The 24,837-nt window shown below is 40.6% G+C and overlaps 1 protein-coding gene across 10 annotated transcripts in view; it reads left to right on the forward strand.

Moving 5' to 3' along the window:
* The window catches only part of Wdr89 (WD repeat domain 89), a 56,641-nt gene that overhangs the window by 24,699 nt on the left and 7,105 nt on the right, over window positions 1-24,837 (forward strand). For 3 of the 10 annotated variants that reach the window (XM_063241046.1, XM_063241047.1, XM_023566085.2), the window contains exon 4: window positions 20,580-21,955. The exons of 5 other annotated variants lie outside the window; for them this stretch is intronic. The gene's annotated coding sequence lies outside the window, so the exon portion shown is untranslated. Of the gene's footprint in view, window positions 1-231; window positions 5,604-16,768; window positions 16,847-20,579; window positions 21,956-24,837 lie in introns of those variants that run through there. 2 more of the 10 variants (XR_010044852.1, XM_063241049.1) reach the window with 2 other exon arrangements.

A 24,837-nucleotide genomic window follows, 5' to 3' on the forward strand; every position in this document is an offset into this window, starting at 1 on the left:
TAAGTAACAGATCTCCATGGCAACAGCTTATACAGTTTAAAAAAACTCACACAAGAACATAGTTGAAAGGCCAATCATCCCCACAGGGACCCATCACACACATGTGTGCACACGCACACACACACCTGCACACATTTTCAACCTGGGGACCTAGGTGAGTAAAAGATTGGAATAAAAAAAAGAGGCCCATGTGAAGTGGCCCTTACATAATTATTTTGATGACTCCCACAGCAATAAAGGTGTCTGAGATCCAGCTGTGGATCTGTCATTCTTGGATCGAGAGGCTATCTGGATGAATCCACTCCTCTGAAGACAGTGAAAAGAAAACACACTCAAAGCACGTCCTATCACCTGGAAATGCACGTATCTATGCACAGCTGATGCCAGACAGACACCGTACACCAGAGCTTCTGTCCTGATTGATTCATGTTCTGCTACCCAGTTTAGTTTCTAGATAATTTTATTATTTGCCCCAGGGATCTGGGCTGTAAGACCTGTACCATAAGATCACTTGTTCTCTTCTATACTGTATCCTCTGTACTGCCTTTCCTGGGGTCAAGATGATTGCCAGTACCAATCTGTGTCTGCTTTTACTCGGCTTGCTTGGCCCATGTGCTTGCTGTGCAAATTTATGGTACTGGGAGTTCCAAGTCCAGTTGGCTGGCACTGTGACAGTCCTTAACCAAACCAGGTGGGACCCCTCTCAGGCTACTGTGTCTCTGTATTTTGATGCCTGCCCCAACATAGCTAGCTCCTTTTCCTCAGGCTGCGGAGGCTTAAACTGGGAGCGAGAATATCGTGGCAACAACAAGTATGTCTGTCTGGGGTGGGAGGAAGAACCTAAACTGAAGAGAGGATTTTGTAGTGATCCTGAGAACTGGTTCTGTGATTCCTGGGGCTGTCCAAATTTGTTCTACCCAGGATACGGGACCTTCAACTGGGACAAGGTCCCCTTTACTCAGCTGCCATCCAGTCCAAACTGCCAGCAGGGAACCTGTAATCCCATAAAGTATACAATCACTGATCCCAACCACAAAGACTGGCTAAAAGGTCGTCAAGTTGGTGTTCGAATTGATGGTAGGGGAAAGGATCCAGGAATGATAGTAATCTTTAAGAAGGTTTGTATCTCCCATGTCAAGATCCCTATACCAAAACCATCACTTTTTCCCTTGGTGTCCCTGGTCCCTCAATCCAATAGTTCCCAAACACTTCCCTCCCCCATGCCAGACCTGTACCTCGTTAACAGCACCCATTAGGTCCTCCAAGCAGTAGATCCTAAATTGGCCAGTGATTGTTGGCCATGTATGCCCCTCATGGCCCTCACATGCTGTAGGCTTGACCCTAAACAGTACCTACCTTAACTCTTCTGCCACTGGTCCCTTACTCCGTCTCCACCCTCCGGAGATAGAGGGGAATACCACATGTCTCCTGGGTTCCTCTGTAAAACCAGATGTCTCAGCTGACTATGGATGTTCTGATTGCTACCTCAGGCTACCTGATGACCCCTTATGGAACCTTCATTTGCTCTGATGGGATCCATTGGGTGTTTTCAAGCACAAAGATTAGTGTCTGTGCACTTGCCTGTTTCTTGTTTGACCTCTTGTCTGTTCAGGTCAGTAAGGCCACACTTAGCCCCACCAGCCCCGCCAAAAGGGTGATCTAGTAGTACTGTCAGTGGTGGCCGGAATAGCAATAGCAAAGAGTCAAGCCCTTAGGGCCACTGCCTTGGTCATGGGCCAGCAACAGTATTTATAGTTAGGCACCCAAATATAGGATGATTTTACAGTAATTCAGGGAGCCCTTGACATGGTACAAGACCACATTGATTCCCTACCCACAGTAGTTCTCCAAAACCACAGGGCGTTAGACCTTATGGCCCAAGAAAAAGGCATGTACTTGTGCTTAGAGGAAAGATGCTGCTGTTATGCTGGTAAGTCTGGTGTTGTTAGGCAAACTGTTTATCAACTGTGAGAATGAATAAACCAGTGGGTCTGAGTCAGACAGGCTCCTTTTGGTGTAGCTCCCTGGGAAACTGGGAGTTACGGTTGGGAGATGTGTTAGGACCACTATCGGGCCTCTTCCTTATACTCCTAATTGGATCTTGCTTATTAAATTGATTCACCTCCTTTATTACAAAACATAATTAGTAGTATCAGCCTTTAGATGACTCAGATCAGGTCTCTCCTACAGAGCCCTAAACACCAATATGTCTGGAAATGATTTTTCTGATGACTAAAAGAAGGGGATATGAAAGAGAATTAAAATTTTACAGTAAAAGCCCACCAAGAATGCCTGCTAAAACCAACTGGACATGTGTAGACAAGTCTGATAGCAGACATTCCTTCCTTTGTGTAACTGATAGCCTTGCCATGTAAAGACATTTAAACTCCCTTGGCAACTCATGATGTCTTCCAACCTTCTAATCATAATGTGCCAAATCTGCTTCTGTACCTCCCACTTACTGTTCCCATAAAAGCCCTAAAACCCCACTGGGCAGGGCGCTGATTCTTTAGGAGCGAGCCCAATCAGGTCTACTGATATTTACTGTCTCCTAGAGCATCTCGGTGCTGTGTGTCCCTCTGTTTGGTTCGTTTTGCCATGACATTCTCTGTAATGGTCACATAGGAAGAGAACTAGAGACACACACAGAAAGAAGTCATTCCTCTAGACTTGCTTGAGACATACCCAGAAGTTTAGACTGGCCAAAAAAAAAGGACTGGCCAAAAAAAAAAAAAAAAAAAGGCCAGCCTCCAATCATAGTAGACCTCAAGCCAGAAGCAACATCTGCCAAAATAAGACTATAACACAAATGGGAATCCAAGAACATATCAGTTGGCTATGAGAGGCAGGAATCCTTAGCAAGTGCCAATCTCCCTAAAACCATATTCCTGTCACGAAGCCCAGAGTGGGCTGGGGATTTAACTCAGTGGCATAAGTGCCTGACTGGCAAGTGCAAGGTCATGAGTTCAATCCCTGATACAAAAAAAAAAAAAAAAGCCCAGAGGAAATGGATACTGGCTAGTCCGTACCTCCAAGCTGTCAGTGCCAACATTATGCTTCACCTGGTTGTACCCAACCCCTACATTCTTCTGAGCCAACTTCCACCAAAAACAACCTAGTTTACCTGTGTGGGCGTCAAAGATGCCTTTTGCATTTGGCTAACCCCACAACATTGCTTTTTGCTTTCTGATGGGAGGATGATGGATACTCCAGGATCACAACACTTTCATGGCCCAAGAGGGTTAATTTTGTTCAAGAAGGCCACCAGAAGATGCAGCTTGGGAAGACTGCTCTAAAGACTCTTTTTGGGAGATATTACTTGGAAGACTCCATTGCTCTGTGCCACTGTCTGGCAAAGATGTCATACTTGTGCTCCTAACAGTCTTCGCAAAGGCCACAGTTACTCGTGGGAATTCAACACATGGACACCTCACTGAGGATCTACAGATAGACTATTGAAATGAAGCTCTGTTTTAGGTATAATATGTGCTAGTAATTGTACCTATTCAGGATGGGTAGAGGCCAAACCAGTCAAGACAGAGAAGGCTCAAGAAGTTCAAAGAAGTTATCCCCTGATAATTAGCTCTCTCTGTTGAGTGGAAGTGACAGTGGGATTGCCTGTATGGTTCAGACTGTTGAAGGCCTCTCAGACCTCTGAAAGATGAAAAGGAATCCACATAAAGCCAACCTCCACCAAGTTCAGAGCAAAAAGAGTATGTGAATTGGACCCTAAAGGCCATCATGGCCAAGTTCTGTGAAAAACAGGAACAGACTGTACAGAAATGCTCCTCTTAGCCCTGCTGAGAATCAGATGTGTGCCTGGACCCAAGGACTATTTTGCCTATGAGGGTAATGTCTGAAAGGCCTCCAATAATTAGACATTTCAGTGGAGATGTTACACAACTGCAAGATAGGTGTATAGCAGAATTACAGATGTCGGGGAAAACGTTTCAGATCATCACAACCATCCGAGGCAGTGCTTTTATCCCCGCTGGCAATCTTGTACATCCAGTTCGACCAGGAGATTAAAAGACTGGTAAAAGGAGTCTCAGCCTATCTGTACTGGACCTCACGTTGTGTTTGCTGCCCCCATTGCTGTCATGGTTACAGTCTGCACCCCATGACTGTTACCCAGATCAAAAAGGCTAACCCCCAAATTACCCATTGACTGAGACCACCCACCATATCCCTCAAGACCCAACTCCATTGCAAGCCACATCAACCCAAACGTGACTGGAGACTGAACCCAACAGATGACCACCCTGCTTTAGTCACTGAGAGCTGACCAGTCTATGCATGGCTTAAACCTAAGGACGCTGGTCACAGGTCCTTACTTCCTGGAGTGTTCTCCTTGGCTCTTAGGTCTCCTTGGACTGCTTACCCAGGTTTTTACCACTGGCCTCACTGTAGTCACACCAGTCCAGTGGACTACTGCCCAAAAAACCCTCTTGACCCTCTGTATAGGGTGTTTCTCCTGTTTCTTTTTAAAAATAGATTACCCACTTTCTTTAAAAGATAAATTATCCACTTTTGGCCTCACTGATAATGGCTGTTGCCAAAAACCTTAATCAGGCTGCCTCTCCTTGTCACCATTGTCACAGGCCAATGAAACCCGCACCTCATTTCCCCCCATTATGTTAACCCATCAGAGGTCACTCATCAGGCAGTCAGAAGTCTCTGAGACCAGGCAAACATACTCAGAATGGTCCCAGATATGCAGCTCCAGGTGATGGCTTATACCCTTAGTTGGGCCACGGGGCTTTATCTTCTTTAGATTGCTCAGTCCCTACCTGTTTAAGTGCCTTACAGAGTTCCTCCAAAAATGAGTTTAAGCTCTCAACATACAACCAGTCCACCGCCTGCTGTTGGGAGCTCATTCATCACAGCCCTGTAGCTACTAATGATATCCTATGAAACTGCCTACGGAGAGGATAATAGGAGAAAATAGGTCACCTAGGAACCCCCTTCTCTCTCCAAGGCTCAGCCCCATGCCCTGCCTGACAGTTAATGTTTTACTCTGGCTCTCTTCTACTTTATATCCACACTGTTCCAACAGCTTCTGTTAGTGATACCTTTTAACCAAAAGATCCTACGGTCTCTGTGCCCACTGGACCCTAGGCCCTCCCACCTGGTAACACCAAGTTAATGGCACCTACTATGAGTTTGATTCCTGGTACCAAAAAAAAAAAAAAAAAAAAAAAAAAAAACCCAAAAAACTGGTAAACTGCTTCTGTACAATTCCACTCAGCTTAACGCAGGAAAATCCATTTGTTCCCAGTGGATTACCCCCACTCTTAAATAAGCCTTTTATCCTCTCAATAAGTTTCTGTTTCCTAGAACAATGCATTCCTCTTCTTGCTTATTAAAATAGGTAAAACTAGAATGTAACCTTTTGACCAATCATGTAACACCAGTTCAGCTGTATGCAGAAAAGGTGAAACCCAGTGTAACTTTTTGTCCAGTCAGTTAACATGCACTCCGCTTCTGTACTTCCTACTTGCTTACAGTCCCTATAAAAGCACACTGAGAATTCACGGCCTCAGTCTGGGAGCACCCCTACTCTGGACTGCTGGTGTCAATAAAGCTGTAAACTTGCCTCCAAACCTTGGCTGCCTCTTGATTATTGGTCTCAGTCTGCTGTGGCCTTTGCTGTGAGCTGTAGCATTTTCTATAACAAGCTCACCTCTTAACTCTGCCCAGTTAAAAATTATAAAATCCTTGCTTCCCTAAAAGTTTAGGGCTCAGAATTTGGAGTGATCAACTCCTCTGGGCCAACTAGCTTAATAAAGCTTGGTTCCTTCCATTTCTCCCAAGTGCCGCTTGTGTTTCCCATGCCACTAGTAAATCTGACTTTGCTGTAACATTTTCCCTAAGAAATTTAATATATTTAATGCATGGGAGGCCATGTTACTACAACCAGTATCTTGATCATTTATATGAGTAGCAGTAGCATATTCAGACTCGGTGAGCTGAATTCATTTATAAAGATTGAATTTCAGTCAACGATACAAAATTAAAAGTTATATAGGAGTTTTAGCAGGTGTTAGTTAGCATAACTTCCACTAAATATTCTATATTTCTTTCCTATTTAAAACAAATCGTTATTTGGCAGAGCATTTTAAAAGTTAATTTGTGTTACTGTAAAACATACACACAAATTTCTCTGAATTGCTGATAAAACTGTTTTGTAGGGAAGGTTTGCAGAAATTATACCAGCGCATGCTTTGTAGTGGAAGGTGCTGCTCCTCCCTGATGTGCTGGGAATGCGTGTGAGTGATCGTTCCTGCTTCACTCCTACCTACTTTTCTGAAATGTTAATACCCAGATTCCTAAGCTTCCTTTTGCTTTAGATGAGCCAACATTAGAGAAATCTTGTGAATAATACGCTTCTTCAGTGTCCAGTGTAGAGCTAGTGTGACTGCCATCCAGGTTTTCAGTTTGCCCTTGGCCTTACCCCTGATGCATGACATTAGGCACTAGCAGCAGCTGTTTCCAGATGCTCTGCTAGTATTGCCCATTGGGGGAGAAAAAAAAAAAGCAAACAATCTAGAGGCAGCATAGTACATAATCCCATTTTTGAAAAAGACATGTACTTAACACAGAGACAATATGATACAGGAATTGTTAGCATGGGCTCTGGAACAAGAATGCTTGAATTCGGAAAACAATATTATTGTATATTACCTAGGCTATTCTCATCAGTAAAATGCACAGTTTTTGCTGGGGGGATTATTACCATGACATGATCATTAAGACTTTCAGCAGTAAGGAGAACCAGAAGGCAGCCCTCCCATGCATTGTGGGTCACTATGCTGGAAAGTTTCCTGTGCCTGTATTCAGTTAGGATAAGCAGGTACAAATCCACAGGAATAACTAAAGTGAAATAGTAAGTCACTCATTTGCTCTTAGGTAATACTACATTTGTTGAAGTTGGATTTAATACACAGAGTTAATGCGTTGATTAGAATTCAGGAATTTAGTACTAGAGATTGTGGTTTTTAAAGTTATTTTGAGTTTGATTTTTGTTAAGATAAATTAAGAGGTTGAATTGTTGCATGTTTAACATTAAGCACAACTGAGTAACTGCTGAAGTCCAGTGCGGCTTCCTGTCACAGGCAACTTTTCCTGTTAGGATGAGGGCTCAGCCTCCTTTTCTGTCATGGCTCTGCCATCTTGTACCTTTGGAGTCCTTCAGCAGGCAGGTGAAGAAGAGATGGTAGGGACATTACCTCTTACTTACATGGCCTAAAAGTGGCATGCATCCTTTTTATTGGCAAAATCTAACCCTGTGCTGTGGCTGAGAGAATTGCTACTGGGAATCTGGACTTCAGATCCCATTAAAAGCCGTGTACCAAGTCCCAAGGGGCTGTCTTTCATTCTTCAGATTTAGCATGGAGATTGGAGATCCTGAAAAACAGAACTGAGGCCCTGCAGGAGTGTTTACTCTTCAGTGTCTCAACCCTCCCCTCCTCTCCCCTCCCTTCTCTTCCCTTCCCCTCTTCTCCCCTCTCCTCCTCCTCCTTTTTTTTTTTTTTTTTTTTTTTTTTTGTACTGGGAATCCAAATCAGGATTTTGCAGTTGCTGGCAGGTGCTTGTACTGCTGAGCTATATGCCAGGCCTGCCTTTCTTCCCTCCTTTCTTTCTTCTTGCTTTCTTGCTTTCTTTCATTTCTTGACAGTGTCTTACTCTGAATAGTTCGGGTTGGCCTTGAGCTCACTGTAGCTCAGGCTGACCTCAAATGCTATTCTTCCTCCCAAGTGTTGGGATTACAGGCATTTGCCTCCTTGCGGGGACACTCCTGAGTTTTTCTGAGGTCACTTAGGCCCTTGGCTTGCTTCCCCAAGGTCTAGGAGTACTAGTGAGAATTCTCAAAATTGTATTTTTACTTTGGATCAGGAATATTTTGGGGGAAGGTTATTGGTTTGGAGAAGGAGATTCTTACTAAGTTATTTTGCTAGTTTTGGTAAAACAGTATTCTGCTGTATTATTTACATTAAACTCTGGGGCAGGGATGTAGCTCAGCGACAAAACCATCTGCCTGGCAAACACAAGGTCCTAAGTTCAATTCTCAGTACCAAAAGGACAAAAAAAAAAAAGAGTATTTACATTAAACTCAAAGATGACCATTTCTGAAAGTATTCATAAGAAACTGGTGACATCTATTGCTTCCTGGGAGAGGAAGAAGGCTTGAAGACAAAAATGTTCTAAACAGCTTTGGAGCCTTTTGAGTTTTGAACTATGCTAGATGTCAGCAATATATATACATTGTTAGTATATAAATTTACCAGATTGATGTTTTTTTCTCCCTAAATCCATTTTATTTTGAGGATTAAAAAAAAAACAAGAAAAAAAAAAACTACAACAAAATTTCAGAAGACATCAATCAGGGGGCAACTATGGTGCATACATTGCACATTGTCATCTCTAGCTCATTCACACAGAGAATGAGACATCTGCATTCAATTGTTGAACACTACCAGCACAGATATTTCTCTTAAGTGAATTCAGAGAAATCAGTAGTATAACTACCTTAACTAGTTTTGTGTGTGTGTGTGTGTGTGTGTGTGTGTGTGTGTACACACACATGTTTCTTTCAGCTTCTTACACAAGTGAGACAGTATGATGTTTACACATGTGTGTCTTATTTCACTTGTGAGTATGGTCTCAAACTTTATCCATTTACTTACAAAAAGTCAAGTTTCTTCTGCTTTATGGCTGTGTAGTATTCCATTGTATAAAAAAAACATATCTTTCTTATCCATTCCTCAGTTGATGGGCATTTAGGTTGTTTCCAAGATGTGGATGTTACAAATCGTGCTGCTATGAACATGGGTGCACATATATTACTGTGGTGTGATGTGTTTTGTTCTCTTGGGAAGATACCCAGAAGGGAAATAACTGGGTCAAATGGGACCTCTAGTCCTAGTTTTTTGAAGAATCTGCACACTGATTGCAGTTGCACCAGTCTGCATGCCCACTAACAGTGGAGAAGGGTTCCTTTTTCCCCACAGCCTCTCCAGCATTTGCTGTTGGTTGATTTGTTGATAATAGCTATTCTTTGCGGAATGAGGCGGAATCTCAGTGCTGTTCTAGTTTGTATCGAATTACCAGTGATATTTAACAGTTTTTCACATATTTATTTACAGTGCACATTTCTTCGTCTGAGAAATGTGTATTCATCTCAGATGCCCATTTTTTGGATTGGGTCTTCCAATGTGGGAGGACTGATTGTTTGGAGTTCATTATATGTTCTGAGTAGTAATCCTTTGTCTAAGAAGTAACTGGCAAACATTTTCTCTGTTGTGGGTTATCTTTTCATGCTGTTGCTGGTTTTTCTTGCTGTGCAAAAGTTTTCAATATGATGATATCCCAATTGTTGATTCTTTGTTGTAATTCCTGTGCACTATGGGTTTCATTCATAAAATCTTTGCCTACACTAATGTCTTTAAGAGTTTTACTTACTCTTATCTTCCAGCAGGCTTAATGTTACTGTTTTAATATTAAAATCTTTGATTCATTTTGATTTTAGCTTAGTGCATGGTGAAAGATACGGGTCCAGTTTTAATCTTTGTCACATGTAGAGTCATTTTGTCCGGTACCATTTATTAAGGAGTTTCTTACAGTGAATATGTTTGGCACCTTTGTCAAAGATAAGGGGACATAGTGTGTCGACAGTTGTTTCTGCATCTTTTAATCTGTTCCATTTATCTTCAGGTCTGTTTTTTTGCTAGTACCACATTTTTTTTTTCACAGTAGTTTTGTAGTATAATTTCAAGTCAGGGATTGTAATGGCCCTTGTCTTGTCTTGTTGCCCAGGATTGCCTTTACTATTCTAAGTCTCTTCTGGTTCTAGATTAATTTTAGGATTGTTTTCTTTAATTATGTGAGATATGCAATTGGAATTTTGACCGAGATTTCACTGAATCTGTATAATAGTTTTGGAAGTATGGCTGTTTTCACTATATTGATTTTTCCATCCCAAGAGCAAGGGATAGCTCTCCATTTTGTAATATCCTTTTCAATCTCCTATTTTATAGTACTGGAGTTTTCAATATAGAAGTTTTTTACCTCTTCTGTTAGATTGATTCCTAGGTATTTCATTTTTTTGGATGCTATTGTAAAACCTGTTGTTTCTATGATTTCTTTCTCAGTGAGATTCTTATTCATGCACAGAAAGGTTATTGATGTTTGAGTGTTGACAGCCTTACTACTAACCTATCGGTTTTTTAGTGGAGTTTTGGGGTTTTAGAGTCTTCTATGGAGCGTCTCATGTTATCTGCAAACAATGAAAGTTTAACTTAGTTTTCCATCTTTATTCCTTATTTTCTTTCTTTTGTATAATTGCTCGAGCTAAAGTTTCCAGGACTATGGTGAATAAAAGTGGAGACAGTGGACATTTTTGTCTTATTCCTGATTAGAAAAAAAAAGCTTTGTTTTTGTCCCTTTAGTATGATGTTGGCTGTTGGTTTGTCATAGATGGCTTTTTTGGTGATTGAGTTAAAGACCATGTATTTCAGTTATATCATGAATAGGTGCGAGAGTTTGTCAGAAGCTTTTTCTACAGCTGTTGGGTGGATCATATGATTTTTGCCCTTGATGCTTTTAATATGGTATATTACATTTATGGACTTAAGTATTTTGAACCATCCCTGCATCCCTGGGATGAATCCCACTTCATCGTGGTGTATAATCTTCTTGATGATTTGCTACATTCTTTTTGTTAGTATCTTATATCTGTTTGTTAGTATTTTTATATCTATATTAATTAAGGAAATTGGCCTATAATTCTCTTTCTTGGTTGGGTCCTTTCTGATTTTGGTATCAGGGTGTAATGCTTGCTTCCAGGAATGAATTTGGGAGTATTGCTTCCCTTTGAATTTTATTAAAGAGTTTGAGAAATAGTGGTATTAAGTCTTCTCTAAACTTCTTGTAGAATTCAGTAATGAATCCATCAGAGCCTGGGCTTTTCTTTATTGATAGGGTTTTAATTACATCTTCAATTTCATTTATTGATATTGGGTTACTTAGGATTTTTGTATCTTGATTCAACTTTGGTAATTCATGTGTACCTAGGAATCTGTCCCTTTCTTCTGTGTTTTCTATCTTATTAGAATACAAGTTTTCAAAGTAGGTATAGATGATCTTCTGGATTTCTGCAGGGGCTGGGATTTCAACCCTTTTATTCTTAATTGTATGAATTTGAGTCTTTCCTTTTTTTGATGAGGCTGCTAAGGTTTTGTCAAATTTTACTTAATCTTTCAAAAACCAACTCTTGGGTTCTTTGTAGTTTTTTTATTCTGCAATGCATTAATTTATTTTAAAAATAATAAAATCCAGCAAAGCAGAATAAAGTCAATCAAAACAAAGCAGTAAAATTGGTACAGAACTTAGAAGCAGTATACTAGGAAAACAACAATGGCTACCATAGTATATTTTGTTATCTTTATAATACGTGTTCATTCCATCAGATATAGGCAAAATCAAGCCAAACCAAGACAAAATACAACAAATAAAAACAGAACATGTAATAAAGCAAAACAATCAGAACAAAACAACAATATTAGATTTCAAAGACAAGATAGAAGGAAATGCCCTATATTTGTTATATTGCATACTATGATTCTCCTAATAGATGCTCAGACTGCTGGACATAGGCCTGCAAAGTCAACCAAACAATACATTCAGTTGCTTTTTGTACTTCAGTTGCTATGAAGTCAGCCTGTTCTCCGTACCAGCCTGTTGCTTATGAGGGTGTGGGAGATGGTGTCCTGATTCTCAGCCCGCATACCGGTAGACTTATAGGAGTTGCTGTCTGACTTTTCTCTTCCTTGGTCCCACATGACTTTCACGGCTTACCAGAAAGGCTGGCTAGTTGGCTTCTTGGTGGGCTCTTTCCAGTCCCAGTATGGCCAATTCTCAGGAGGTGTTAACTTTTCTCTCAGTGCTTTAATTTTTACTCTGATCTTTATAATTCCTTCTTCATATGAGCTTTTGGTTTAGCCAGCTCTTCTATTTCTAGAAATTTGATGTTTATCATTAAGTTGTTGATATGTGCTTGCTCTGTTTTACTGATATGGGCATTTACTGCTATAAATTTCCTATTAAAACTGCTTTCATTGTGTCCCACATGTTCCAGTATGTTGTATTGTTATCATTCAACTGTAAAAACTGTCTAATTTCTTCTTTAATTTCATCTGTGACCCATTAGTTGTTTAGTAGGTGCTACTTAATTTCCACGTGTTTATGAAGTTCTTGTATGGATTTCCAATTCATTGCACTGTAGTCTGAGAGTATGCATGGAAATTTCAATTCCTTTACATTCACTTAACCATGTTCTATGAGCCAACGTATGGTCTATTTTGGAGAATGTTCTATGTGCAGCTGAGAAGAATGTGTATTCTGATGTTGTGGGGTGGAACACTCTATGTACATCCACTAAGTCCATTTGCTCAAAAGTTTGATTTAGTTCTAATGTGTCATTGATTTTTGTGTCTAGTTGATCTGGCTTTTTGTGATGGGGTATTGAGTTCTCCCAGTGAAATTGTATTAGGATTTACTTGAGTTTTCACGTACATTAGTAACTGTTTTATGTAGTTTGGTGCTCTGGCATTTGTTGCATTTATATTTATGATTGTTATCTCTTTCTTTTGAATTGTTCCCTTTATGAGCATATAGTGATCTTCTTTATCTCTCTTAGTCAGTCTTAGTTTGAAATTCACTTTCCTGCAAATAGAATAGCTACCCTAGCTTTTTCCTGGGTTTCTATCACATGGGATATTGGTTTTCATCCTTTGATTTTCAGTCTGTGAATTTCTTTTTGAACTAAATATGTTTCTTGTATGCAGCATGATGTTGAATGTTGCTTCTTGATCCATTCTGCCACTCTGTGTCTTTTGGCTAGTAAATTGAGACTATTAACATTAATGGTTGAAACTGGTATATATTGGCTTATGCTTGTCATGTTATTTTCCTGTTGTTACCCCTCACCCAATTGTTTGCCTTGCCTGGTGGATTCCGTCTGTTGGGGTTCATGGAGCTCTAGTTCTTATTATCTCTTTCTAGAGTGTCCTTTAGAACATTTCGGAGTGCTGGTTTGGTTATAAATTTCCTCAGATGTTCTTTGTCATGAAAGTATCTTGTTTTTCCATCTGGTTTGAAAGATAGTTTTGCAGGGTACATCAGTGTGGGATGAAAGTTATTGTGCTTTAGAGCTTGGATGACTTCATTCCAAACTCTCCTTGACTTGAGAGTTTGTGCTGAGAAGTCAACTGTGATTCTGATGGGCTTTCCTTTATAGGTGATTTGCTTCTTTCCCATAACAGCTTTTAGTATTCTATTCTTGTGCTGAATTTTTGGAATCTTGACTATGATATGCCTGGCTGTGTAGTTTTGGTTTTTTGTTTTGTTTTGTTTTGTTTTTTTTTGATGATGGCTAACCTGAGTTTTATATGCTTTGCTTATCTGCATGTCAAATTCTTTTTCTGTACCAGAGAAGTTTTATGCTATGACATCTGTGAACACTTTAAATATCATTTGTGGTATGGTCTGCTTGTTCATTGACTCCAATCAAGCTTAAGTTATTCTTCTTTGTCTTATCCTAGCAGTTGCTGGATTGATTTTTCATGGCCCCTTGCTATTTTTGAGAAATGGTTCTTTTCCTGGTCACTGACTGCAAGCCTGTCTTCAGTATCAGACATCCTGTCCTCACACTGGCCTCATCTGCTTTGAATATTTTCAATGAGTTTTTATTGTCTACTTCAATGTGTTTTATGGATTCCATTTCTTTTGTCTGTGAGCTTCCATAATTTTCTTAAGCTTGCTTATTTTTTTGTTTTGTATCTCTTCTAACATCACTAAGCATGGTATATATTTTGGTAATCTCTGCAGTTATGTAAGAGATTATTTCTGATTTCATTTTTCCAGAGCCTCATTCAGTGGTAACAATAGTTACCACTTCAGGGAAGCCAGGTGGGGGACTTCTGAATTGCACCACCTCATTGCTCCCTGGATTTGCCTTTCATGAACTTAATGTCTATGGTTGCATTTTGTTTAAGTGTCTTTTCATCTTTTCTTTTTTTGATCTAATTCTTCTTGCTTGTAAATTGCCTGTGATGTGTTGTTTTAATGCTAATATTTAGGATCTGTAGATGATGGCTACTTCTCTAAGATTTCTTCCAAGTACAGCTGGTTTTTGAGTTTGAGTCTGTTGGAAGATCTTATCTCTTTAGTTTGTTCAAGATGAGAAGTTGTTGCTTGTTTGGCCCAGTCCCTTGTCCTTTGACACTGTGCCACAGTATTTTCTGTGACCCTTAGTTAATCTCAGTGATAGAATACTGGGATGAGCAGTTGCTTCTATTTTGGCTATAGTGGTACCAATAGAATCAAAAACATCCTAGCAAATGATAAACTGAGCAAATCCTTAATTTGTCACTGTATGAACTAGATTTGTGGTTATGTAACAAAACCTAAAACAAACCCAAAGGTTATATGCAGTATACAAATCAATTTTGCCCTTAAAGTTTAGGCTTTAAAATGGATTAAGGAGAAAATAGAGAAGATTAGAAGTAAAGTCAGAGGACAACGGACCAACACACCAACTTTGAGAAGCTGGTGCAGAACTCTGAAGGAAAAGAGATGGAAGAGGTAAAAGAAAGAAAAAAACAAAAATACAACCAGAAAAAGGCTGGGAACGTCATTCACACTCATACAAAAACAAGATCAAACAATGAACAAGAAAGAAAAAAATAAAGACAAAAATGAAAAGTGTCCACTTCCAGGATTCTCTCTGGTTGTAGTCTTAGACAACAGAGTCCTGATCTGTGGTGAGTTACCTAGCAAGCCAGCAGCAGCTTTTTGCAGGGGTAGTGGATAATCTCAGCAGGCCTACCTTAAAACCAGAATCATTTGGCTTGCTAGCATCCAAGCAGTTTCCATGGGTCTGAGCACAGCTGGGAGCTGCTAGATGGAGCGGCAGTTGTTGTGGATTCTGGGCTTATCTGGCCCGTTTCCAAGATGGCTCCTATATAATCACGCTCTCCCTTTGGAGGACCAATTCCTCTGCATTCACCATCAGCTAGTGTAGTCTCTCACATCTGCTCTCACATCCCCTCTACTATCACAGCTCTTGGGTTTGAACTGCTTCTCTTGTGCAGTGAGTCCCATCTTGGAAAAGGTGCAGCCAGCTACCTCCTCCTTCACTGTCTCCATGGGCTGAAATTTACACTTCAGATTCTTCCTGGGAAGAATTCTTCTCACTTCCCTCCTTGTCTTCCTCATGATGCTCTATTCCAGCATCTGAACAGTGACTCAGAGAGGCTGTTGTCTCTGCTGCTTACTGTTCCACTATCTTGGTCTCCAATCCAACTTGACTTTTTTAAAAAGTATTTTTCTAAGAATAAAATGTTAAGTGAAATAAATCAACATGCAAAATCATCAGCCAGGTGTGGTGGCACAGGAGGTTGAAGCAGGAGAATCACCCTAAGTTCCAAGGCTAACCTGAACTGTGTAGCATGACCCTGTCTCAAAAAAAAAAAAAAGTTACCATTATATTCTTCAAACATGGACTAATTAAAACTATTTTCCCTAAAGTTTTCTTTGTAGAAGTCTTCTTAGGTCTGTACTTGATGATCTACTCAAGCCTTTATTTGATCATGTCTAATTAGGCTGGTTGTGGTTACACCGACAAGAAAGCAGCTTGGAAGCAGGGTGATTTAAATAACTAGAAATGTCTTATCACCTGTGCTGTTAAAAGATCCTTCTATTGGGCTTGACTTTAAAGTTAGTGTCCCCATCTGGACAATTGGTAGTCAGGAGAGGAATGCCTATAGAAATAGGTGTTTTTATGAAACTACTGATAGAAAAAAAAAAAGGATAAGATCCCACTAATTGGTTTTGGCTAATCGGAGTTCCCCCTGGAACTGGACTGAAGTCCAGATACCCACAGTGATGCTGCATTGGCATTGACATCATTCTGTCCATTCAGGTTTCTTAATTGCTTTTTCAACAAATCGTATTGTTTGGCTGGCCCCTATGTTCCAATGGACGGTGTCCTAGATGAGGGCTATAGAGAGCATAGTTTACTATTACCTTCTCTATATGTATTCTGTGACAGACGTTTTTAAAATAAAGTGGAACACAAGAAAAATTAAAAAGAATGGTGGTTGTTTTTGTTACTTTTCTGACATTGCTGGGACAAAATGCCCAACACTGAAAATGAAGGAAGGAAAGGTTGATTTAGCTCACAGTTTGTGAAGGTTTCAGTCCATAAATAGCTGGCTCTTGGCAGGGTGGAATGTCACAGAGGCAACAGCTTTAGGTGGCAGAAAACAGCAAAGCAACAAAAACAAAAGGAGGCCGCCGGGGCAAGCCTCCTCTTCCTTGTATTGTAAGTGGGCTTCCACCCCTTCACTGCATGTGTAGGAATCACAGAACCTCATGCCCTCTTCTTGCACTGGTTGAGAATGTTTACAAAGGATTCTGGCTTCCTGCGGAGTGGCTTAGTTAAACTTCTAGACTTCTCAAGTTGACACAATATATCAAGCACTACCATTGTTTACTATCACCATTTTTAGGTTGGTATGTAGTTTTTGTCATACTTTCTCTTCTGCCAATATGTAGGGTTAATATGTACATAACTCCTCAAAGCCTACTGCACTTGATACTTTTTTCCCTTCCATACTGGGGATTAATTCCAGCTTCTCTGCACTGAGCTAATTAATTCCAGCTTCTCTGCACTGTCCAATCCTTTTGTGTTTTTATTTGGAAATAGAGTCCTGCTAAATTGCTCAAGGCTGGGCTGAAACTTGGGATTCTCCTGCTTTAGCCTCTCAGAGTGCTGGAATTATTGGTATGTATATATTCTCAAAGTTGACAATAAAGCTTGTCTTTTACCAGAAATCCTCAGGACTGAAAGTGTTTCAGATTTATTTAATTTTTTAAAATTTTATTTATTTATTTATTTATTTTTTGGTACTGGGGGTCAAACTCACGACCTCACACTTGCCAGGCAGGCATTTATGCTGCTGAGCTAAGTCCCCAGCCCAGTGTTTCAGATTTTGGACTATTCTAATTTTGGAATGTGTAACTGTCTTGGGGATGGGGCTTGGAGTATAAATGCAAAGCCCTTTTGCATGACAGTGTGCTGTGTACGTATCCCCATTGATGTGTTTTGAAATTTTGTTGTAGTCTTCTCCTCCTCCTCCTCCTTTATCTTTCTTTTTATCCTTGAGTAAAATGGGTTTTAAAAAAAAGGGTGGGGGCCGAAGGTGAGTCTGTGGTATTCATGCCACAGCAGGTTGTTTGTGTCACTGAAAGTGCTAAAAGATTGCCGTCACTGCACTAAACGATGCTTTCAGTGCACCTGTGTTTGTGTATGTGTCTGTGTATTTGGTTTTTAATGGGGTGGTACTGGGGATTGAACTCATGACTGTGTGTGTGCGAGACAGGCGCTTAAGCCACTGGGTTCAGTCCCCAGCTCCTGCACCTGCGCTCTACTGTGATCACATGAGATAGCAGTTTTTCACTTTTAGTATCACACTGGCATTCAAAAAAGTTTTGGCTTTGGAGCATTTTGGATTTTCAGAGTAGGGATACTCCAACTGTAGCGCTTTAATACATTCCATAGAGGAGCAGTTGCCTAGTATTTGATCAAACACAAGTTAACAGAGTTTGAAGTCTACTGAATCAGACCGAGTTCCTTGATACATGCACTTAGTTGTCATGAAAGCAGGATGAACTCTCTGAGCTTCACTTCATCCATAAAGTGATGATGTTAATACTGCTTCACAGGGGTAAAGAATTAGTTTCTAGCATGTAGCCTAGCATGTTAAATTTCACTTATGGTGGTTTTTATTTATTTTTATTTTTTTGAGACAGGGTCTTAGTATACATTCAGGCTGGCCTTGAACTCACAGTACGCCTGCCTCAGCCTGTCACATCTGACGCTTGCGATTATTTTCTTGTTAGGCTGTTAACCCACTCCCCGTTTAATAGATGCAGAAGTATTATTGTACTTAGATAGTAAGCATGGATTCTTTGGAGCTCACCCCAGAATGACCCTTCCATCTCGCTATCCTTGCATCTGGGACACGTTAGTTGGACACATGCATTTCACAGTTGTTGTACACTAGGTCAACAGGCAGTACCGAGTTCCAGCTAAGGGCAGTTCCAGCTGTCTCAAAAGAAAACAGTCCTGTTAAGTCTCTTATGCAGCATGTGCTTCAGATGCACTTGTTACTTTCAGTATTTTTCAAAGGTACTTATATACAGTGGTTATGCTGTCAGCTCTTTCAATTATGATGAACAGTTACACCTAAAAATAAAAACATCTATGCTAGCTAGATGTGGTGGCACACACTTGTAATCCCAGCACTTGGGAGGCTGAAGCAAGAGGATTGCTGTGAGTTCAAGGCAAACCTGGGCTATACAGTGAGAACCTGTCTCAAAAAAAAAAAAAAAAAATTATACACACACAGATTGATTGATTGATGTTTGTCTAAGAATACTTATTAATTTTATTTTTCAGTAGTAGAGATTGAAACTAGGGAACACTGAAGTATATCCCTGTCTCTCTCTGTTTTTTAAGACTGGATCTCTGTGTATTTCAGGCTGGCCTTCACATATTATAGCCCAGGCTGGCCTTGAATTCATGGCCATCCTCTTATCACCTGCCAAGTGCTGGAATTACAGGCCAGTACCACCACACCTGGCCTGTCCATCTCTCTTCTTTTTTTTTTAGATTAATTTATTTATTTTTTGTCTTTTTGAGGCAAGGTCTCACTGTGCAGTTCAGGCAGGCCTTGAGCTCACTTTGTAGCCCAGGCTGGAATTTGCAATGATCCTCCTGCCTCAGCCTCCCAAGTGCTGGGATTAAAGACACATGCGGACTTCTGTCTCTTAAAAATGTGTTTCCTTTTGTCTTTTTTGAAACAGCATTTTGCTCTGTAGTCCAGGCTAGCATTGGTCTCACTGTGTAGTCTAGGCTGGCCGGCTAGCCCCTCAAAGCAATCATGCCTTAGCCTCCTGAGTGCTGGGATTACAGGTGGGTGCCACTATACACCTGGCTAAAATTTTTATTTTGAGACTGGGATGCACTAGTTGCCCAAGCTGTCCCTGAATTTGTAATCTTCTCTCAGCTTCTTGAGCAGGTGGGATTACAGGTGTGCACTTCTGTACCACATGGTACTGCTGGGTTTTATTTCAGACAAAATTATGTTATATAGTACCTTCTGTCTACTTTTCCCATAAGAACGGAAATATCCATAATGTATTCCAGATCTTCCAAGGCACCCCTTATCTAACCTTTTCATAGTAAAAGAAAAGGGTTGTATAATATGTGTTACCAGAAACACCAAAAATTTTCCTAGTATATTCACCACAAAGTTATAAAACATGCCTAGGTTACCAGAAACAGCAATTTCGTACTGTACTCGCCATTCAGGTGGACAGTTTTGGTTTGCAGGGAGGGAGGATGAATGGAAGGGGGTTACTGTTTGGAAGGGGAGTTCCCTTCCACAAGAACAGCAGGAATCTGGCTCTCTGGAGTCTGCAGGTCACTGGGACCTGCTTCTGGATCACTGGGTCAACCTTTTCAGAACTGAAAGCTGGTTTAAGGCTGTGGTGTTTTGTTTTGTTTTGTTTTGTTTTTAAACACTGTTCTTTTTGTTTCTGATTGTTTTCTTTACCTTCTCTTCCGTTCTTAGCTTCTTTTTTAGCTTTTGGAGCCATTTGGATAGCAGTAATCATAGTGATCATATAAAGCACTGATGAAAATCACATGCACATCTGGGCTCAGACGGACACTTCCTTAAAACTTCACACTTTTTCTGGTATTGCAAATCCTTGTTTATAGCTGCACAAGCACCTGGCATTAAGGTCATAATTCAAGACTTTGGTATTAAGTTAAACCTAAAATTCCAGTTGTAACTTGAGGGTCCAGTGCTTCTTTAAGCAACCTATAACCCAAAAGTAGATTTTGAGATTTCCTGACGTGCGTGGAGGATTAGATATTTATAATGGTTTCCACTTTCGACAGCCAGATCAGAGTTGCATTACAATGCCAAGGCCATTGACCAAAATGGCAAAAGTGATTGTCGTTTCTTTTTGAGGTTTCTTGGGAAGAAGGCAACATATCCAAAGAGAAATACAGTAGTCAGTAGACAGTTGGAAGTGTAAGAATCATTGGCAGTGGGTGGCATTTGAAAACATGAATATGAATGAAGTCGTCCTGGGAAAATGTGTAATGAAGAGAAAAAAGATCTGATAGCTTCTCCTAATGCCTGGGAAGTGCAAAGAAAACTCAAGATGGGGTCTCTACCTAGAAGAATGTATTCACCGTTCTGGAATGACTCATTAGTATGTCAGATTAAAAATTATGTAATCTTAAATTGTTATATTTCACTTCTCACTCATTTGCATGTTAATGTGTAAAAGCGTGGGTTAAGGATCCCTGCTCCCTGTAAGTAATTAAACTGTCTCAGTCTTTGTATCCATGAGTGAACATAAGCTCTATAGCTTCAGAGAATGATGGGAATGTATGTAGCTCTCTCCAACATCATTCTTCTTATCTTCCTTCCCTCTAGCCTCCCTCCTCCTTTTGAAGTACAGTGGACCCTCGAGTTACGACTGGAATTTTAGCTTTACTTTGTCACCAAAGTCTTGGGTTACTACCTGAATGCAGCTGCTCATGCGGTTGTAAACAAAGACTTGTGATAACAGAAAAGCATGTGTAAGCATCAGTCTGAGCCCAGGTGTGCTCATTTGTGGATGTGATTTTGCTTAGTGCTTTGTATCATCATTATGATTACTGCTATCAAAATGGCTCCCAGAAAGCTAGAAAAGAAGCTAAGAAAGGAAGGGAAGGTAAAGAAAGCAATCACAATTGAAAAAAAGAAGGAAATCGTGGAGAAATATGAGAGTGGCATTCGTGTGACTGATCTTGCTAACATGTACAGTATGTCAAAGTCCACCATCTCGACAATCTTACAGAGAAAAGATTTGTATAAGGAAGCTAGTGTTGCTAAAGGTGTCACTCAGATTAGTAAGTCACGACCAACAGTGTTAGATGAGGTGGAAAGGCTGTTACTAGTGTGGATAAATGAAAGACAGGCAGCAGGTTGTAACCTATCTGAGTCTATAATTTGTGAAAAAGCTAGGGCTCTAAATGCAGATCTTGTAAAGGATAATCCATCGGTAAGTGATAATGGTAAAACATTTCGTGCCAGTAAGGGCTGGTTTCACAATTTTAAAGCAAGAACCGGAGTTCAGAGCATAACTAGGTATGGTAAAGCAGGCAGAGCTGGTAAAAGGACTGCCGAGACTTACGTGCATCACTTTGGAAAGATGACACAGAGAAGTGGCTTTTGCTCTCATCAAGTTTTCAACTGTGATGAAAGTGGCCTTTTCTGGAAGAAAATGCCCCAGAGAGCATACCTAGGCTTGCAGCTAGACAGCGGTGATGTTAAGGAACCGGAGGAGGAACACTCAGAGGAATCGTCCACACGGGAACTTCAGCTGCTTCTGACTGAGCAGCAGAGAATGGCAGCTGAGGAGCTTTCTCAAGAGGAAAAGTGTCAGCAGTTGGTACAAAGTTCTTCTGAAATAAAGGAAGTCCTGAAAAAATGGACAGAGCTACAAACATTTATAGTGAAGACCCACCCAGACAGGGAAAACGCCAGTCACTGCATTCACCTGCTTAATGACAAGGTCATGTCGTACTACAGGACAGTGTTAAAGAAAAGAGAGAAACAGACGGCCTTAGACCAGCTCTTAATCCTGAAAAGGCTGAGACCTAGTGACCCCGAAGCAGGTCCCAGTGAGCTGCAGACTCTCCCAAGGAGAGCAAGGACCCCAGAGAGCCAGATTCCTGCTGTTCTTGTGGAAGGGGACTCCCCTTCCAAGCAGTAACCCCCTTCCATTCATCCTCCCTCCCTGCAAGCCCAAGCTGTCCACCTGAATGGTGAGTACGGTATGAAATTGCTGTTTCTGGTGACCTAGGCACGTTTTATAACTTTGTGGTGAATACACTAGGAAAATTTTTGGTGTTTCTGGTAACACACATTATACAACTCTTTTCTTTTATTATGAAAAGCTTGGATAAGGGGTGCTTATGGAGATTTGAAACACATTATGAATATTACCATTATTTCTTATGAGAAAAGTAGTTTTTTTGTTACCAGGCATTGAACTCACAAACTTGTACATACCAGGCCATCACCTGTGCCACTGAGCTAAAATTCCTGGCTCCAGGGAAAAGTAGTCTTGATTTACAACCAACTTGAGTTATAACCAACCTTTGTATACAAATAGCGTTCATAAGTCAAGGATCCACTGTAGACTGTTGGTTGCTTTGTGAGTGTACCTCATTTAACTTCATTTAAACCGTGCACATGTAGCCCACCTCTGATTGTACCGTTGTTAACCATGGGGTGCTTGCTGTTGCCTTCCATCTGGGGCCTTCTCTGCTTGCCTGACCTTCAAATCCCAGCATTCCTTGAACTGACGCTTTGCAGGGGACAATTTCTATGGGCAAGCCTCGTCCTGTAAATTATTACCTATTCAGAAGTCACATTGTACTTTCCTGTTTTTTATCCCCCTGATCTCTTATATGCAGAGATCAGTATTAAGTTGTAGTAAAAAATTGTCTTGCTGGGCGTGGTGGTGCATGCCTGCAATCCTAGCACTGAAGAGGCTGAGGCAGGAGCATTGATCTGACTTTAAGGACAGCCATGAATTACATGGTGTATACAAAGCCAGTGTGAGCTACATAGTGAGACCCTGTCTCAAAAAAAACCAAAATAGCCGGGCATGGTGGCTCCCAGCACTTGGGAGGCTGAGGTAGGAGGATCATTGCGAATTCGAGACCAACCTGGGCTACAAAGTGAGCCCAAGGCCCGCCTGAATTGCATAGCAAGACCCTGTCTCAAAAAGACCAAAAAAAAAAGTAAATAAATACAAAGTTTTAGTTCAGGATATATGTAAATAGTTTGTGGTAAAGAATCACAACTAGTGTTTTCTTCATAAATATAAAATCTCACTATTACCTTTGTGCTTTGTAATACTTTTATAAAGAATTTAATTCTTTTAATAATTTCTATAAGCAGGGGGCTGGAGGTTTAGCTCAGTAGCACAAACACCTGCCTGGCAAGCGTGAGCTCATGAGTTCAATTCCCAGTACCAAAAAGAAGGTAATTTTTGTAAGCATCTCCTCCCTACAAATAGAGATGCATGTAAAGTCCTTTTTGTTTTACCTGTTGCTCTTAGAACTCTTAGAGCTTTTTCTTTTCTTCTTCTTTTTGTTTTATTTTGTTATTGATGACACTGGAGGTCCAACCCATGGGTCCTTTACACTCACTGGATTTGATCCCCAACGCTCGCTTGCTCTTTATTTTCATACAGGGTCTGTATTTCGCAGGCTGGCCTCCAATTTTTGATCCTCCTGTTTCAGTCTCCTGAGTAGCCAGGATTATAGACACATGTTACCACTCCTGTCTTGAATGACCATTTTTAATGACAGTTAAGCAGGAATGAACCAGGTAACAAGTTTGGCAGTAAAGTAACATTTTTCAAGAAATATATTGAATGAAATGAGCAGTTTCAAGAGAAGATATATAAGCATGAGACCATTTTTTATAAATTCCGACAGGTGTAAAGTTTTAGTTTGTCATGTTTCAGTAAATAAAAAGCTAAAGTGAATATGGCAAAATGTTAGCATCTGTTACATCTCAGTGTTACGTACTTGGGTATCTAGTAAGAGTGTTTTCTACCCTTCATTGTACATTTGAAGTAGTTGATAACTAACACTTAAAAGTTTTGAATAAGCAGTGTAACAAACACGAAGGGCGCTTCTTCATGTGGGCTGGTGAGTAGGATCTGTGTGTGTCTCACAGCTCCGTTAGCAGGAAGGAGTCACTCATGTGGAACACAGCCGGCAGAGCTGCTCCTAGCAGAGCAGCACTGTGCTGCGGTCCTGAGGCAGCCGCGAGCATCGCTTGATCCCAAGGTTTGAGGCCTGGGCCACACAGAGCTCATTTTAAGAGTACCATTTAATTCAGGCAAGCATAAATCATTAGTGCCAAAAATCTTTAGTCAAAATGTTGTTGAAGCTGAGTCTGGTGGCACATGCCTGTAATCCCAGCACTTGGGAGGCTGAGGCAGGAGAATTGCCCTGAATTTGAGGCCAACCTGAACTACATAGTGGCACTCTGTCTCAAGAAAACAAAACAGAAAGGAAGAAAGAGCGGTTAAGATTAGCCTATTCTAAAATCTCACAGTATCACTCCTTGGTTATTTATTAACTATAAATGGAGAGATCAGCCTTTAATTTAATTTAGTCACCACTGTGAACAAGTACTCACACTGCACTGTCTGCACCTCAGTGCTGATATTCAGCTGGAGAGGCATCTCCGTGGAGTTCTAGCTCACAGTGTTAAACTGAGATTCAGTTATGCAGTTAGGCCAACCCAGAATGGGGGACTTCTGAGACAAGAGGTCTGGACTTTTAAACATTTAATGTCATGGGAAAATGTTGGGTAGGTGTTGCTGTGTTGAAGTGTTCGTTTTGCTGGTGCTGTTTGGACAGTTGAATGCCTATGTCTTGTGCTCTGGGTGAATGATTTGGAGATGATAATGCACAATGTATGCACTGTTGTTGCCCCGTGGGAAAAAAAATAAAGTGTTCAGAAGTGAAGTGATATTTTACCTGCAACTAACTTTGAAATGGTTCATCAAAAAAGAAAAAAAAAAAAGATGTGCGTGACATGAAATTAACAGTTGAGGAACATAGGAGGTGAAGTGCTGTGTGTGTATTTACTGCCCTGTTTTTCCTGCTTTTTGGCACAT

The sequence above is a fragment of the Cavia porcellus genome, unplaced genomic scaffold, assembly GCF_034190915.1.
Source record: "Cavia porcellus strain 051 isolate PalLab524CR breed Dunkin Hartley unplaced genomic scaffold, mCavPor4.1 scaffold_31, whole genome shotgun sequence".
NCBI classification, from domain to species: domain Eukaryota; kingdom Metazoa; phylum Chordata; class Mammalia; order Rodentia; family Caviidae; genus Cavia; species Cavia porcellus.